General features: G+C 38.7%; 1 pseudogene; it reads right to left on the bottom strand.

The window, feature by feature from the left end:
- The window catches only part of LOC138041946 (dentin sialophosphoprotein-like), a 20,570-nt pseudogene extending 8,723 nt beyond the window's left edge, over positions 1 to 11,847 (bottom strand).
- Between the last annotated feature and the right edge of the window lie 6,837 nt (positions 11,848 to 18,684).

Raw genomic sequence — 18,684 nt, forward strand, 5'->3', positions numbered from 1 at the left:
GAAAAAAAGCAGGGGGAGAACCACAGAAACTGCTTAAAAGATCTTTACCTCTCTTGGGACGAAGAATAGATCTAGGTGGGTAGCGAGTACAAAGTAACACGAAAACAAACCCTCTGAGCGCTTTGATCGCACAAACGATCTCGTTAACTTTACTGTTAATTAAGAAACGCCGCTTACTAACCATATCGCTCCTTAGGTATCTCGTTTCTTTTAGAAAACATTGCATCCTCTGAGTCAGCTGATTCACCACTTTCTCCAGATTCTCCGCTGTCCCCCGATTCACCACTCTCCCCAGACTCTCCACTTTCGCCTGATTCACCACTCTCCCCAGACTCTCCCCTTTCCCCAGATTCCCCCCTCTCCCCAGACTCTCCACTTACGCCCGATTCACCACTTTCCTCAGAGTCTTCATTTTCGCCAGATGCACTGCTCTCTCCAGATTGTTCGGTCTTTTCAGACTCGGTTAATGCATTGCTCACAACAGAATCCTGTTGTATATCAGTTTCGCCACTTCCACTTGATTCCCTTTTTTCACTGAGGCTTGAATCCGCTGGCTTTGGCGAGTCTTTATCTAAAGGAATATGTATAACGGAAACTTTAGTTATAGTGTGTTCGGTCCGAGAAGACTTGAAAGTCGAACCATTTGAGGATATAATTACACAGGCAGCTCTTTCTCCCCAGTTATTTTAAGAGCCTGAGTGTTGGAACGGACGGAGTCTAACTCATGGCCCCCCGCGTGGCAGCCCGTGCTCAGCCAACAGGCCTTAATCACGATAGCCGCCATGTTGGTTTGCAAATTGTCATGCAAATTAGCCATGTGTTATGCTGGGGGCAAACATTGGAAAAACGGCAAATTGCGGAAAATCGACTCGTCGAAATATTGAAATAACATTGCAAAAAGTCCATTTTAGTATTTAGAATTAAGTACCTTTTATAACAATTTTATATCTTTTGATTGCCTTTGACATTTTGACTTTCTACTTCGCTATCTGCTCATTTTTCGCTAAAAAAAACGCCGAAGTAACTTGTGTAATTATTGTATTTTACCGCTTAGGTGATAAACATTCCGTGAACGTGAAGCAAATCATCTGTGTGGCTAAGATGTTCGTTATAACCACTCGAGCCTGTGTTGTTTACCCCCTCAGAAGAGTGTAGCTAATTTGCATGATAATAGCAAATCCAACATGTCGGCATCGTGAATAAGGTCTACTGAGCTATCGGTGCACGGTAATATTACTCAACTAAGTTCAAATGAAATTCCAGACATTTGACGGTTCAATCACTCTGTAATCAAGTATCTGGGGGACTACCATCTTTTTCTCTAACTTTGAATAAGTACGCACTGCCCAGTATGTCACGTATTTATAGATCCGGATTATCCCAGCTCACGAACGTCACTTTAGCAGTGACGAAAGGAAAGGTGGAACTCCATGGCGGATTGAACGCGATCTGAACCAACCATGACCTCTGGGACACCAGTGCAGTGCCATACCAATAGACCACATTCTTATTCTCAGTATTGGACTGGAACTAGCTTGCAATTGAGGCTAATGCGGGGGAATATATTAAGACGTATTTGCATTGAAAAGATTCTCCCGCATTACCTTCCAATGCAAGCTAATTCCAGTCCAATACTGAGAATACGAATATGGTATATAGTTACTGCTTAAAGTAACGCTCGTAACCAGAAGCGATGATCTAACTATCTCAATAAGAGACGCCTTGATTTTAGAATGAATTATTTGATATGTTATTCACAGCAACTTTTCTAAATGCCCAAATTTCGTATGCTACTTTACCATCTGTTTTGGATTCTTTTGGTATTTCGCTTCTCTTTGATAACTCTCCTTCACTCGATTCGTCGGATCCACCTGAGGATTCGCCGAATTCACCAGACCCGCTGGATTCGCCATATGCTCCTTTTTCGTCAGAACTCTTTGGTGATACACTCATGCCTGACTGTTCAGAAGCACCTGAAACCAATATCGAAACCTATAAGGACCGATTCACGTCTGTTTAAAAAGCATACAGTGAATGTATGGAGATTGGACTTCGCGTTTGTTGTCAATGTTAGACAGCAGGCGGCCATGCACTGGGACATAAACTTGACGAAAATGACGGAGTGGCATCCCCTAGAAAAAAACTTGTTCCATACCACAAAAAGCCGGTTTCAGCAGTGCAGCTGATACTTCTTGTAATGAGTTACCGTGAGATATTTCTTTCAAATCTCTTATGACCAAAGCGGATGTAAAATCGCACCTTCAAGTCTTTTGCTATTGTCTCTTGCAATTTCATCCCGTTTTCCAATTTGCCTGCTCCCAGATTCAGCTGATTCTCCACTCTCTTCAGACTCGCCTGGGTCATCTCCGGATTGGTCAGTCTCCTTATCCAAAGGCTGCGTGGAATCTTGAGTTTTCTTTGATTGGTCAGATTTAGCGCCATCTCCAGATTCAGCCGATTGTTCAACTTCTTGTACCTGGTTGTCTCCAGAGGGTGCGCCCGACACCTTTAAAGTTTCTTTATCATCTGTAAAAAAAATCAGAATCGAATGCGCTTTTACTTTATGTAATACACAAGGTGATAGCGACAGTAGGTTTTTTTACAGTTCAAAAGAGTTGGGTAATCTGCTCACGAAATGAACTCGTTTAGATTTTGGTCAAACGCAAGTGCTAAAATATCTTCCAATTTTTGGACCATGGACGGAGGTCTTCTGTTTTTTGGCTCTTGTTTCCCAAGTTCCACTTGATCTATGTTCCGAGCTTATTGAAAGGGCTAACTTCGCCCTAAGTTTCATCTTTTTCGCCAAAAGAGAAGGACGGATTATTTGCACTAAGGGGGTCTTTACATGATACCGAGGCGGTTTCCTCGCTTAGCTCTGTATTTGTTTACATGATATCACCGAAAAAAGTCACGCTGGGGCGACTCATACTAGTGCGAGTTCACCCCAGTTGCTGCACCGGAGCGAAATGTCGCAACGGTATCATGTAAAAGAGGAACGACCACTCGTTCACTTGTGAAATCGGCCTCCCGGTGGGCTGGAACGGGTAGCACATGCGTACTTTTCCTGACAGACGCTAATTTGCAATTTGGATTCACGCTTGTATTGTATCGATATGTGGTGTCCCTTCAGGTAAACACGATACGAATTCACCTCGTCATCATGTAAACGCGGTATCAAAAAGTCACCCCGGTATAAAACTGGCGCCGGTGCAAGTTTTCGCATGTAAACATCCCCTAAGGACAGAAGGAAAGATCGTTTGTAACAAGTCAAGTCTGACCCTCAATGAGACATGTTTGCTGATCTTTGGCAAAAAATCATATTGTTTCTTCTTTTAATTTACGTATACATTTGTGTTCTCCTGCTTTTGTCCTGTGCAACGCTGATATTAACATATGAGAATATAATAATAATAATAATAATAATAATAGTAATAATAATAATAATAATATCATTAATATATAGCCACTGCTCGCTGCGACTGACTTTTGTTATTTTGTGGGCTCGCAAATGGAGAATTACGAATGCAGCTTTAAATGACAATGCTCCTGTGTAGTGTCTATAGAGTAGGTTAAGGGACTTTAGCGATAGCTTTGGATCACTCCTGCATGACGAAGACACTAGACATGAGCAACACATTCATAATTCTCAAAACCAGAGAGCAATAAAATGATTTATTAAATAGCCGGAAGAGTTTTACTGGAAAATATACCACTCATAAAATTCATATGAAACTACATCTGGGACCCGAGTGGCGTATTTTCCATACCCTCACTAACTGGTGAGGATATTGATGACGCCATTTCCCGCATTGTGCAAACAGTCAGTGAAAAGATTCGTGAAGTTCTCTGAGGCTGAATTAAGACAATTAAAATCCTTGTCTGAGAAACAAGAAAATGCTAACACGAAGAATAAAATTTCGTATTCAAGTGAAAAAGAAATGCGAAAATTTAAGAAATTCCTGCCGCCGAGCTGCAAGAATTTGCGATAAAGTTTGTGTTCGGTGTTAGAAAGAAAAATGGTGAGTAAAATTCTCCTGTCTATATAATAAAAAGAAAATTACACCGTGGCTTGAAGATATTAATATTATTTTCTCGTGTTAAAAACAATATTTTACTCACTCGCTGCGCTCGTTCATAAAATATTGTTTTTACCACTCGAAATATAATTGATATCATGGCGCCGCTGTGTAATATCCTCTGTTTGTCAGGCCTTGGTTTTTCAAAAGGTGTATAACGCTATCCACCGGATAAACACTAGCAAAACCAATTGAGTAATACAGTGGATATAAATCTATATAGATTACTTCATGGTTGGTGAGTGCGTAAGATTTTTATTCACGAGTTGTGAAGGATCGCGTAAACGAACGAGTGAGCGAAGCGAACGAGTGAGTTTAACGATTCTTCACAACGAGTGAGTAATAAAAATCGTACAAGCGAGCCAATCATGAAGTAATTTGTTTATTATATAAGTACAGAGATCATAAAGTTAACGAGGTAAGTGTTAATCGAGAGGCTATCAAAGCACCGATCGTGAACAAAAGTATAGATATAGCCAATCAGAGCGTCGATACCTCGTTTTTCACAAGTGAAAAAAATCGTATGACCAATCAGCTGGCTTCTCTAGAGCAAAGAGACTATTTTTATCTCGATCTTTTTTCGAGTGTAAATCTCGGTGCGTATATAATAAAGTGATTTATCCATCGGATAGCGCTATCCACCCTTCGAACGACTGGGGCCTGATTGTCATCCTGATTGCAGTGTGAACCTTTACCTACGATACCATGATTACCGTTTTGCCTTTCCGAGGGTATCTGGCTCCTTTTGAACAGAGAGCTATCGCTTCGTTTATCAGAATCGCCTGTCTCCTCGTAATCTCCGGATTCTCCTGATGAAGTGAAATCCTCAGACCCTCCCGCGGATTCTCCTGAAGCAGCTGAGCCGGATTCTCCCGATTCATCGGTTTCTCCTGATTCGATGAATTCACCTGAACCACTGGATACATCGTTTTCACTGCTTTCTAAAGAGAAAGTGCAGGTAATCATGTGCTATATTTTGCTTTACATTTACATACATGAGCTTTTAAGAAGTGCTTTTAGCTTTTAAGTTGTATTACGCTCTTTTTAAATAGAACTTGCAAAGATGTTCATTCATCAAAAGGATTAAATTAAAAAAAGGTCGATCGTAGGTTCTTCTGATTCACAGAAACTTAGAAACAGGATTTACTTGAAAATGAACTCGTTTTCAATCACAACAGATGCATGATTTCAAGATGTCAACAAATCCTATAGTACATTGCGGCTCACCTACACAGCACTGTAACTGGAAAAGGATAAGTGTTTCTTTTCAACAGCCCGTCTTTTTTCCGGACACTTAATTAGGTACAAAATTCCCAAAATATTACTTAAGCAATTAATGGATAACCATGTTATTCACCTTTCTCTTTTGGGATTTCATCCCTCTTGCTAATTTCCTCGTCCCAGGCTTCGCTTGATTCGCCCGATTCCTCAAAGGCCCCGGATTCACCCGACTCTTCAAAATCGCCGGAAAAGCCGGATATCCCGGATGCACCACTATCTCCCCAGTCTCCAGATTCTCCAGATGCGCTAGATTCTCCAGATGCGCTGCTCTCGTCGCTAACTTCTTCCTCTCCTTTAGCTTTTTGAACAACACGAATAACAAACATTACCGAGGGAACGGCTCCAGGCCCAAGAGAGTAACCTGGCACGCATCCCTCCATCATTACCATAACTTTTCTTTCTTAATATTCGATTGTTCTTGTCCATAAATAGCATTTTGATGATTCCGGTGTCCTAATCCTAGTATAACTAAGGGAGTTTACGCTATGCTATGAGACAGTAAATCATTCTGTAAATCGTTTAAATGTCAGAATCTTTGTAAAAGTTTCTTCAACTTGACACCAGAAAACCAAACAAAGGAAACTGTAAAGAATGTTTTCAATAATCCAGAGCGATTTAGGGATCAAGTACACACTACTATACTACAGTAATTCTGCTGGTAAGCAGGTCTACTAAAGGTTCACGATTCCTTTTTAGAGCCACATCCTTAAACTCCTGGTATAAGTTGTTATTAAAAGGGTCCGAAATCCCAATTCGCCTCCTTGCTTAACGGTCTGGTTTTTTGCAATTTAGTCAGAAGTTGTCGCAAAGTAAATGTTATTAGGGCCAGAGGTATAGATTTGTTTTTGATTTTGCACAGGGCAGCGATGAGGAAGGGTCGAAAGACAGAACTTTGGAAGAGACTGAACAAGATTCGTTTGGAAATTGAACTCTACTCTTACTCGAATGGTGGTCAGGGAAAAATACGATTTAGTTTTGCTCAGATACATTCACTATTGAGGGCTATAGCATATATCATACCTTCGCTTTCTTTTGATATTTTACTCCTCTTCATTACTTCAGATTCAGCATCCCCACTCTCCCCGGACTCTCCAGAGGATTCAGCAATACCAGATTCTCCACTTTCTCCTGATTCTTCCAAGTAACTAGTCTCCCCAGAATCATCAAAATCCACGGACAACACGGATACTCCACTTTCTCCAGATTCATCCGAATAACAAGACTCTCAGGACACGCCCGATGCCGAAGTTTCGACGTCAGAATACTTGGAATCTTTTGATAATTTGAGAGAACCTTTGTTTTTGTGTTCGTCTGATTCTCCTTGGCTAGAATCTCCAGACTCTTCTGCATCCTCTGCTTCACCAGATTCCGATGTGGATCCAGAACCATCCATCTCTTCATCATCATCATCATCATCATCATTATCGTCATCTCCAGTAAAACGTTCTGCCGAAAAAAAAACATTCTCGTCTTGATCGTTCAACTGTGCTTCACACAAATGTCAGTGAAATGTTAAATATATGTAAAACATGTAAAACTAAATATGGAAAGCCCACCTAAAAAAAACGTCATTTCATTTTAAAACAGGAGATAAGTCGAGTTTCTAATGCCACGTGGTATGAAGTTCCGTAACCTTACGAGCATGCAGATGTAATAAAGGCGCTGTCACCAAAAAGTTCTAAACGATTTTATGGGAGGATTGACAGCAGCTCAGTTTGATATTAGTTTTAACGAGAATTTTAAGTATTTGACTCTTTAAGTCTGTTTTTCCATACAAAGATCGCTTGAACCGATCTCAGAGGTCCAAGGTCGTCTATAAAGCTGTCTGCTGGAACTGCGATGATTTCTACATTGGCAAAACAAATCGAAGACTCCACGACAGAAAAACAGAACATATCAAGGCCCTATCAAAAAGTTACAATACATCAGACATTGCTGATCATGGGAAAACCACAGCCAACGACATTAAAAGGTAACACTATGACATTTTAGCGACCTGAAAAACTTTCACTGTAAAGTTAAAGAGACTTTGTTCATTCAAGAGCTAAAGCCTTCCCTTAATGTAAATATTAGTAGTGAGAAGTTATTGCTGTTTTAGCTATTACTTTTCATTATGTTTAGACACGCACTGCTGCAGATCATTTTTCTCAGTCTAGGTTCCAGACCCCTATTGTTTACGATATATATATAGTTTTTAAAAATTGTAACGGTCACTTTTGAAAATGTGTGCTGACTAGCATACGAAACGTCAAGTTTTATAAAAATGCGTTGGAATACAATGTTTATCACCGCTGTTTGTGTTATTTTCTTAATCTGTTTAGTCCATTTATTTTATAGTTGTATCGCAAGAGGGCCTCAAGAGCAGTTGCACTGTTACTTTTTATCCTCGTTAAATAAATTCGGTTGTTAACATTTATCCAGAGATGCAAAAATTGCACCAAAATGGCTGCCTAAGTCTCTGCGTTTATGAGTTTTTTTTTAAGAACTTTTAGCTGTGTAGAACAGAGATGAATCATGTTCTTACCTTTCTCAAACACTTCTGTGGGGATATAATTTCTTTTAATCTCCTGACCGGATGATTCATCATCAGGCTCCGTTTTTTCCTTGTCCTCAATTCCGTAAATTGCGCTGCTCTCTCCAGATCCACTCGTAGCTACAGCGTTTGAGGATTGACTCGATTCTGTGGATTGCGACATTTCCGACGCAACTGACGATTCGTCATCCTCTGGCTTAAATATTCTTGGAGTATCACTTCTCGTGGAATTTTCTTTATGAAAAAGAGAGAAATGCGTGATAAGGTATATGGTGCATTCAAGTCATGATTACATGCTTTTTCCACACCTTTGCATCGACAGCGTTTCGATCCGATTGCTTAATTCTTTACCTTAAGCAGTTGCGAAGACACATGCTTGAATGAGACTCGAACCCATGACTACGCGAGTGCGCTGCTTTGCCCTACCAACTAAGCTACCAAGCCATGTGGCTGGTCACTTTTGAGTTCCACTTATATATCGTAAGAGATGAATGAAAGAATGATAAAGAATGTATGAAATGTTCAAATATAGGAACATTTAAGAAATGTCATCATTCATTTGGTGGAACATTTGTGTGGCGCATTTGAACCACCTCCCCCACAGGGTCATTGCTTTCTTGTTATTGCGTAACACTTCTTTTAAAAGTTATCCACGCGAGTTTCGTGGAATTATTTAAAAGAATCGGGGCTGGTTTTTCTCAAGCAAATATCTCCTGACAGATTAATTGAAATAGCTTTTCCCTTTTATTACCCCTGCAAATTGTCATAATTTTGGACATAAATTTTAAACTTCTTACATGTATATATGTGCTAATTTCATTTTTTTTTTCTTAGCTTTTAATTAAGAATATGCCAAGAGCCGTCCAAATGCCGTTTGTTTTTTGCGGTTATTTTTCATAGTTGGAAGAATTTTAAACAAGTGTCGAATGTCAAGGAATAGACATTGTAAATAAATGGTACCTGGCTCGGCGCCACTTCCTTCAGGTTTATAAACCTTCTTAGAATCTTGGGAGTTTCCTGAAGCCACTAAAGATTCTTCACCAGAATTTTCTTTGGTTTCTTTATCCTCACTTTCTGAAATAACGCCTCCTTCTAAATTATTTTCTGTTGGAATAAAGCTTCTTCTTTTCTTGGCGCTATATCCATTCGAAGATTCTACGTTTCCTGATTCAGGAATCAAGTTGCTTACTTTCTTGGATGAAATTGTATTTTCATCTTCTTCGTCATCTAAAAAACGGCAGACTCGGACAAATCAGTACTGAGCTGTTTTAAATTTATGTTGTGAAAATAAAATCAACGACGTCTATTGAAAAAAAGACTTTTTCTTAATAAATCTATTGTTTTATACATACGTATTGCACGAGATAGCAGAAATGTTAAACTTTATGTTTCAAGCACATTATTCTGCACACAGGACAGGACTTTCATTTAATTCGGCAAATTGTCCGTGTAGTAGCTAGCCATTTTGCAAGCAAGCAAAAATCACTACAATTTAATCCTGAGGAAAATTATGGTTTCAAGTCGAAAAGAAGCTTTAACTTTGAAATGCGTAGTCATGCATGTGATTATACGATTACCTGGGATTTCCGAACGACGAGTCTTATCTCCATCCAAGATTGCATCGACTATAGCAGAAATTATTGTTCTAACTGCAGAAAAGGAGAGCAATATTTAACAGTTAACAAATGTGGTTACTGAGTAAGAAAGTAAATGGTCATATTTAAGTAAAGTACGATCGTCCGGGTGAATGTAGTCCTGAGAAGCACTGTTTGAAAAAACATAAATAGATAAATAACTTTTAACAATACACGTCTTTTTACCCAAGAACTACCTTACGATGGAACTTACTACTTAATCAAATATTTCAACAACTGAAGCTTCAAATATTTAAGTATCTCAAAGTGAGTAACAACACAGCGATGCGCTTTCGATGAGTTGTAGTATTGGAGAGTAATAATAATAATAATAATAATAATAATAATAATAATAATAATAATAGTGATAATAATAATTTTGGGGGTGAGGGAAAGTACATGATTTAAGAAATGTTGCAGAGTATGCTCTGTTCATCTTAAAATTAATTAAAATGAATGAATTCGATTAATCATGCGCGCAATAAGCGCATCTAAATAATTAAGATCAAGATATGTCGGTAAACGAAAACGGGGAAACAGTCGACATCCCATAGAAGAATCCCTCAGAGCAGATTAGAGAATTACAAACACATCCTAAACATCACTGACTTTGTTTGGAGGCAAATGCTCTCATACATTACTGGGGCATTCCTAGATTAATATGGATGGCTCAATGAATTAATTACCTTCCTTGTCAGCTTCTAAGTCGTCTGCTTCTCGTTTCTCTCTCGTTCCTAGACGTGTGAAGTAATCGACCATGTAGATTACGATCAAAAACAGAAACATTGATGCCAGCTTACAGTTGAAAAAAAGAAAAAGTCAATCGTTTTAAAGAGTGTAACCAAAGCAAGCGGTTCGAACATTAAACATTTATCGTTAGTAACAATCGTTTCTTTGGGGGATACGCGCGTTGTTTGGGCCAAAACATCGAAAATCTTACATGTTCCCCCAAAAAAAACGCTTGCTACGCAGCCTATTACGGACATTTGTCTTAACTTGGAATAGGAGCATGATTTTGAAATTCGCGTCGAATGGGCTGACTACAGTTTATTCACGGTCCGAATGCACTTCGTCAGCGAAAGATAGGGCATTTTTTCCTTGCATGCTTGATCATAAAGTTGCTTTATTAGAACTGAAAACTCCAGAGGGAGTAACTGAGAGCTTAGTAGAATACTCTTAAGTGGAAGACTTTTTTGAAGCTTGACTAGAGCTCCAATACGCTGATATTCTCTCAATGAAGTCAATGAAAGAACGTGGGAGATGGAAAAAAAGGGAAGCACTTTTATCGTAATGTCATAACTCGATTGTTTCAGACACGCTGACCCGTAGTATCTTGGATCAAAGGTGATGCATTAATGCTATGCTGTGTCAGGTACTGTTAACCAGCTTGTTGAATCAAATCGAAAATGATCAGGAACCAAAAAGTGATTGACGTTTGTCTGTGAATTTATCCTCAGGCTGGCTGCGAACACGTAAATTTAAGCCTTATTTATCGGAAGTTTAAACATCGCTGTAGGGGACAGTTTGTAGTAAAACACTCAATTGATGTGGTAATTTTTTTCGAAAATTGGCCATGGCCAGTATATCAAAATGTTTAAAGCATTTTACCCCAAAATGATGTGGTACGGACCTACGAAATTACAAAGAAAAGTCACTGGTCAGTCCAGGAATTACATTTACTGAGGTCCGAGGTGTGTCTTTGAAAAAATTACCCATTAAAAGCGAAATGCCCATGTTAGGACTCTCCAGAGTTCTCGCGGATGCGCTGTTGATATATCATATATAAAATTATCGTCACTGTGAAAGTGCTTTAACGTTTTCAATTTACCTTATATCAACTTCTTTTCTTGATTAAGGCAAGTTGCATATTTAATGATTTCAACAATCACGACTAATTGAATCAAGAACTCCACTCGGTTAACGCGGAGTACAAACAGTCCCTCAAGAAATTAGAATTCGCTGTCATTTAGCCATTTGATCACTCAAAACAAGTTAACGTTCATTTTTAGATGAAAAGCATCGCGATTATGGCCACCATGAATGGCGACCAACTTGTTTTGAGTTCGATCTCTGATCTTAACTACAAATATTGAAAATAAAAGCGCACTTACGCGAAATCGGGGACGCCTGGGACAACCACGCCAAGCACAGAATTAGAAGCACAGTAAATTTCATCTCACATGAGATAAAGTCGTCGTTAGACGACCCAACAGAAACCGAAATCTTTAGATATTTTCCTCTTACATTTACCAGTTAAGAGCTATATCAGAATTTTAAATCACTTCAAGTTTGTCTACGGCAGGACCACCCGCAGCAAACTCGGGCAGTAGCCTGGGTAATTGCCTTCTTCACTAATGACTTCATAGGTTGTACAGGGTCGAAAAGCGTCTTAATTTCATCCAATCAGAAAGCTATTCGACAGCTTTATCCATATTTGGAATTTTAAAAGTTGTTGATTTCCAGATCATTAAACATTGCATGGACAGTGTTTGTTTGTAAACCATGTTGAAACCATTGGAACCTGAATTGTCGTGGGGGTAAAAGCTTCAGGAAACCAACTGACTAATAGACGTAAAAGAAAGGTGTATGCATTTTTTTAATTCGGACCAAGAATTGATATCCACTATATAAAATCGAGAATTTCGACATCGATAGGCTCTGCAGAACAACAGTTGCGCTATTTCTGAAGATCTCCCAGCAGGTTTCTACCTGTTAAAGCTTTTATGGTCTTATCGTTTACACGGGTGGTGCATTTTTGTCATGTCATTTATAAAAGCATTCCCCAGGGTTTTTAGCCTTTAACTCCATTGGCAGTTATGTCATGAAAAAAACCGTTTCACGATATTCTCCTTAAAAAATTAATCTCACCTTGAACCGCCTTGCATGAGAGAGAGAGCTCTAAACTGGTATCATTTGTATTGGGATGTCCTTTGTTAAAGTTGGCCAATAGCCCTACAAAAGTTTTGCCAATTGAAGCAGTCATGCGTGGCAAGTGCGTAACACCATGTAAAATTCAGTGAAGTGTTTACACTTTGTGGTCCAAACACAACATTGGCAATGGTCGCCGGGTAATGTCCCAGCAGTCGGGAAAGTCGGTCCATAATCTAATAAAATTTGTTTCATTCATTTTTCACCTGACGTGTTTTACAAACTAAGGAGAAAATCGACTCATATATAAAAACTGACAAAAAGTGGCTGTCAAAAGAACACATGCATGCATTAAGTTGACAGCAATTCAGTAAAATAGTAGTCTATATTATTTGTTTTAATGGGTTTTTTAACAAAATCTTTGCAATGTTTTTTCAGTGTCTGAACAAATCTTTCCCATTAGCAGACAGTAATTCCTTTCCTTACACTACCGGATTTTTCTTTATTTTGTGGAAAAGTCAGAGTTTTCTTCCCCTTTCAACTTCAGGACGAGTCATTTGACAAAATCTTCGACCCTGAAAATGGATTTCTAATCGATGAGGCATAATTGATTCCAATTGTAACGCGTTTGTAGATATTTCATTTCTTTCTAGGAGGTTTTAAAGTGCACCCTGTGACCAAAAAAATCAATTCATATTTTTCTTTGGATTTCAAAACTATGTTAACAAAACACTAAGTGACCCACGTTTTAAGCCTTGATTTCAAAAAGACACCTCTTTATTTTAGCTGTAATTTTCCTATTTAATGGTCCGCCATTACTAACATTATGTTCTTGAGAGAGCTGGATCGAGGAGAAAATGACGTCAAAGGCTCACTAGTTTAAGAATGCAATACGTGTGTACGCCGCAGAATTAATATGCAGCACGGGGGTTTTGGGCTTTCAGACTTTTAAACTCACGCTTTACATATATAATAAGCTGCGTTCACACGCTGAAATTTTAAGCTAGTGAACCTCTGACGTCACTTTTTCCTGGACCCAACCGTCTAAGGTCCAATCGGTCAGTTTTGAACGTGAGTAATGGCGGACCGTGCCTTTGGCCTTTGGATAAAAATCAAAGCTCAAAATTTTGCCAGTCAGGTGTTAAGCAAACACACTTTCAAAATCTGAAGGAAAAAGGGAAGTAGTTTTTTTTATCACAGGGGCACTTTAACTGTGTCCCTTCAGTCGGTTTTACATGATTGGTTTTTTCGGGTTTTTAAGGAGTATAACAAGTTATTTTGTTCTCTCACTCTCGCAGTCCATTTGCTGACGTCTCAAGTGAGGTGCATGCTAGTTCGATTGTGCAAGAAGAAAACGGCGGGTCTTCATCGAGAGAAGCTTCTGAGGTTACGGCATATTTTGGTTCTCCTTCGTGGACCCCTGATCCTCAGTTGGTGAATCAGGTTTCAAGTTCGTTGTTCAAGAATTATTTGACCAACCAGCTGGATGCCAAAGGTAAGGAATTGGAAGGCAAATCTAAAATTGAGAAAGAGGCTGCCGAATTTAAGTTTGGTCAAAGGTAGTGGTAAGCAATTCTATTTAACTTCTCTCCTGGATTAGATCCTACCTCAGAAGTGGCAGGATTGAACTTTAATTTATTGGTCCCCTACCATCCTTAAAAATATGGCACAAACACCATTGAGTTCAAGTATTCATCTAATTGCCTGGGATTGACTATTGACAACAAGTTATCAACATTTGTAGCTCATTTAACCAGAAACTTGCTGTTTAAAACGAATTAAATTTCTACCTCAGCTCACTTTGGAATCTATTTATTTCAAGTCAATTATTCCTAGCATTTGGTACAATATTGTTGTACGTCTGGGGCTCCTTTTCCCCTGCGCTCGTGAAGGATATTGAACGCATTAATTTCTTCTTATTATATCAAGAGGCTTTTGGTTCTGATTTACCATGCTTACTATGGTGTAAATACAGAAAATGTAAACAACTTGATTTAATTTATTTTTAATTTTAATTTTAAATTGTTTTTCTTCAAACAATAAACAAATTTTACAAAAAAAAAAAAACAGAATAATATTTAAGTATAAGGATAAAAGGGCAAAAATAGTAAACTAATACTTTGTCCTAATAGTTGAAAAAAATGTAAAGAATTCTTAATTAAGTGGTTACAGAGAATAAATGCTAATACAAATAGACATATATACAATCAGCAAATAAAATACAACTAGTCAAAACACATACACATATATACGAAAGCAATGTATTCAAGTATATAAGGCATAAGTAGATAAAGAGACTAAATCAATCTAACCTTTAGAATTGGGATAAGTGATGATTGAAAAGAGTTGTCGTAAATAGTTGTTTGTAGGCCTAAAGCGAATAAAAAGGGGAAGATAGTTCCAAAAGTATCGTCCAATCATAGTGGGAGAAAGCTTAGTTATGTAAGAGGGAAGATAGAGTTGTTATGAAGAGACATTACGAGTATTATAGCTATATTGTTCAGATAAAAGGGGTATTGTAAAATTAGAGGGTTTGGAATCACATAAGACAGTAAAGAAAAGGAGACATGTATGAAGTTTAACAATGTCTGGAAATTTCAAAATGCCTTAATTGATATAGTGCGGGGTAACATTATCCATAATAGGTACATCATTAAATATTCTAGTGAATTACCCTGTTCTGGAGTTTAACCACATCATAAACGACACTATAATAATTGTTACCCCACAGTATGGAACCATACGTTAGATAAGGATATATGAAAGAGTAATATATATTAATTCGTTTTACTCAGATTTAAAGTAAATTTACTCCCTTTTGGCGCAAAATTTCAGCGTTAATTTACAATTACAATGTTGCCATGGCAACCTTTCCTGCAGTGCTATAATGGCGTCCAGATTTGAAAATTAAGGAGTAATTTGGCACCCATGATATTCATAGCTAATCAAATGGTATACTCGTGAAATTAGGGAATAATTGCACCTGCGTTTTGTTTGTTTTATTTGAGTTTGTACAAAACGCGCGTGAAATTATTCCCTAATTTCACTCGTCACTATTTGATTACCCATACTAACTCCCAATTTTTCGCCCTTAAATCAGCCTTAAAAGTTTTCAATGCTACCAATGCTGTATTCAATGCTACCAGGAAAAGGACTTTGAGCTGGATCATATAAAACTGGAAATACAGGCAGATGATCAGCAATTTCCACATTAACACTACCACTGGCGCAAACTGAGGCAAAATTCGAATGAATATGATCAGTGCATGTTTGAGACGTTTCAGTTACACGTGTAGCCTCAAGAATATGGGGATTAAAACCTTCAGATCTAATAAGATTCAAACAATCCTTAGATACTTTACTTTTACTAAGCGTATTTATATTAATATCACCCAGGTATAAAGTAAAGTAAAGTAAAGCAACCGTATTTAACGTCGATAACTCGTAACAGTAATTCAACTGACAAACCTGAGGTCGACGGTGCGCTCATTTTACTCCCCCCTCTCCATCAGTGCTCCGTTCTACGGGTATTTAAAGCTACTTAGCTATACGGAAAGGAAAGAAGTCGGAACAAGGATGCGAAATCCGGGAATCGAACTCAGGACCTCTTGCACCAAGGCCGCGCATTAACCAACTGTGGCATCCTTGCTCCTGTTTGACATACAAAGCAATTCAGTTGGTTCAGTTGGTTCTCTGCTCTGCACCGAGAGGTTTTCTCTGGGTACTACGGTTTCCCCTCTCCTCAAAAACCAACATTTGACTTGCTGTGTTAATTGTTAATTTCTCTTTACAGTGTCCCCAATTAGTGCTCCAGCGCTAAATCTACTAGACACTTAAATAAAGTTCCTTTCCTTTCCTTTCCTTTCCACCACCACAAGAAACGGTTCGGTTATCAGTGATCAGTTTATATTCGGAAATTTCAAATCGATCTAGGTTAAGTTGGCTAGTAAGTGAAGGTCTCCGAGCATCCCACAAAATCAAGGGAAAAGGGAAAGGAATAAACAAGATTCTTCTATTCCTCAAAATGCTGATTAAAACTTCGTTTGTTAACATGAAGAGCGGACAATTGCGGCTTAACAGCATAAGACAATAGATTACTGCGCACCGGTGGCTCAGTTGGTTGAGCATCGGGTTGTCATGCGGGAGGTCGTGAGTTCGACTCCGGCCGGAGCAACACTCAGGGTCTTTAAATGACTGAGGAGAATGTGCTGCCTTTGTAATTACATCTGCAAATGGTTAGACTTTCAAGTCTTCTCGGAGGTAAACCGGAGGTCCCGTCTCATAACCCTTGTTGAAAACTAAATAGTATGGGACGTTAAAGAACCCACTCAATATTCGATAAGAGTAGGGGACGTAGTCCCCGGTGTTGTGGTCTGATCTTATCTGGACGGGGGCATCTTTCAGTTCCTAAAATAAAATTGTAAACTGTGTAATAAGCAGTCTTGCTAAAGTCCCCGAAAAATATTGTAAATTAGTCCTGAAAAGCCCAGAGGGGAGAGACTAATAGCTTCACTCACTCTCACTCACTCACTCACTCACAAACAACCTTATTACCAAGGCAAAATCAACCTACAGCTTCAGGAACTCTCTACGTCTGGTGGGGCCTGGTCCAAGATTAGAAGTTGATAGGTCTACTTTCAAAAACAGGGCTGCCTTAACATGGAACCTCCTTCCGGATTATGTTAAGGCTTGGGTGTACAAATCTTCAAACTGTAAAAGATAGACAAGCACTCCTTCGAGCAATATAACTTTTGCCAGAGGTTCCTGCTGTGTAACATTGTGTAACAAGAAAGTGTGAAGATTATTTATTTTACAAAACACCATTTTCATTTAATTTTTTAAATGTTTATTGGCAGTTTACACTATAAACTTTTATTTGCTAGAAGAAGTTGTATTAAAATTTCCGTACATGAAATATTGGTGTATAATGTCTGTTTATCCCTTAGTGGGGATCTAGTTTTAGTCACAGGTCCACATCAGGACTTCAGTAAGTCTTGTCCATTTCTGTAACCTGCACTGCCAAATAAAGTTGTATGTATGTAAGAAGCAGTTGAAGAGCCTCAGCAGATACACGTGCTTTAGTCACAGATGGTAAGGAACGAATAAAGTAACGCCAAAAGTTAATTAAGCTGGCGGATAGGAACAAGGATATATGGCTCTTGCTTCTAACTCAGAAGACGAAAAGAGAATCCGTAAAGCAAAGAATGCAGCCGAGAAGAAGCAAAAAAGATTCTTTACGGGTTGGAGCAATGGTTGTGGTCATTGTTAATGCCTTCGATCAGAGAGTTTGAACAAAAGCTGCCGAATGTACCTCATTTGACATTATTCCTAATGTTTTACACAACTTGCATTCTCGACTGAGTTCAATGCCTGAACACCTTATTTGAACGTAGGTCATTGTTCATACTTAGAGAAAGAGCACACCATCGCTTGGCTTGTCTGTCTTTTTTGGGTCAGGTGACTAAAAATTGCGTCAACTCACGTAAACACCAATTACATAACTCCATCGCAAACCCTGTGACTGTGTTGAGTACCACCATAAAAATCCTTTAAAGTTTTAACAGCCGGACAGTCTAGCGGGGGTGCATGGCTTAAAACCAGTTTCCACAATGTCATGGGAATGTGTTATTGAAAGGTGTGATTTTCCTTACATTATATTACTTTTTATCCTTTTCGTATCCGAAGAGAGTGCGGGCGGATGCCGAAACGGTTCTCTTCGCCTTACCTGACTTCTTGGTTGCGGTTTACGAGTGAGTGGCAATTGTACAGACCTTTTAAAACAAGCAAGTTTATCGTGTCTCCCCGAGCTAAGCCTTTCCTTAGTGGTGCACCCCTCCTAAGAAAAATCCTGGATCCGCCTCTGAAACTCTACAACACTGTTTCACGTAACGGGAATGTTACAGTATCAAATTAAACACCAATTACAGCTCAATTATAGTTTGCTTGTGTACATCATATTAGTTGTAAAAATAAGACTTCAAGGGCAGGATTTACGTAGGATCCCATATGACTGCTTTACGTTTGCATTGTGGAGACACGATAAACTTGCTTGTTTTCATAGGTCTGTACAATTGCCTCTCACTCGTAAATCGCAACCAAGAAGTCAGGTAACGCGAAGAGAACATTTCAGCATCCGCCCGCACTGCCTTCGAATACGAAAAGGATAAAAAGTAATATAATGTAAGGAAAATCACATCTTAATCCAAAACGTGACGAAGGGAAACCTATGTGAATTCTATCAAAAATAGGTCAGAGACCTAAACTTCTCAATCTTGTGGCTATAACTTACTTA

The sequence above is a fragment of the Montipora capricornis genome, chromosome 3 (genome assembly GCF_036669925.1).
Source record: "Montipora capricornis isolate CH-2021 chromosome 3, ASM3666992v2, whole genome shotgun sequence".
NCBI classification, from domain to species: Eukaryota; Metazoa; Cnidaria; class Anthozoa; order Scleractinia; family Acroporidae; genus Montipora; species Montipora capricornis.